This window comes from Penaeus monodon, chromosome 22 (genome assembly GCF_015228065.2).
Source record: "Penaeus monodon isolate SGIC_2016 chromosome 22, NSTDA_Pmon_1, whole genome shotgun sequence".
Classification (NCBI taxonomy): Eukaryota; Metazoa; Arthropoda; class Malacostraca; order Decapoda; family Penaeidae; genus Penaeus; species Penaeus monodon.
In genome coordinates this window covers 7,999,859-8,000,332 of record NC_051407.1, presented here as the reverse complement: position 1 = coordinate 8,000,332, position 474 = coordinate 7,999,859, and positions in this window count along the sequence as shown.

The window sequence follows — 474 nt, the reverse complement described above, 5'->3', positions numbered from 1 at the left end:
TTTAAGAAATATCCTAGGTCTCTATAAATATCTAGATAAATCAAAGGGAAAAGGAAGTCAGGGGAGTGAGCAGGGTTATCATCACAGTTCTTCCTCAGACGGGTCTCGATTCTCCTCCCACGCAGGTTTTTGGGGAAAAGATAGGTATGGTACCGGGATTGAGTGAAGGTGAGAGTTCCTAGTGTGTCAAGGAATAAACAGAGCACGTTACAATCGCATAAAATTGATAAGATATGGAGGTTAGCTATATTTTATTCTACATTATTTTTTCGGCATCATGTATTTATCTTGGCAATAATGTTTTGTAACAAAAAAATAAACGTAACCGAAATTGAGATAACGAAAATATTAAGATCTAACCTGTAGAAAACAGGAAGATACCGGAGAAGGAAGAGTTATTATCTCAAATCTGTTGTTTTCATCATACTTACTTTAGTGATTATTGATCATATGTAATTGGTAGGAGAAGGCAGG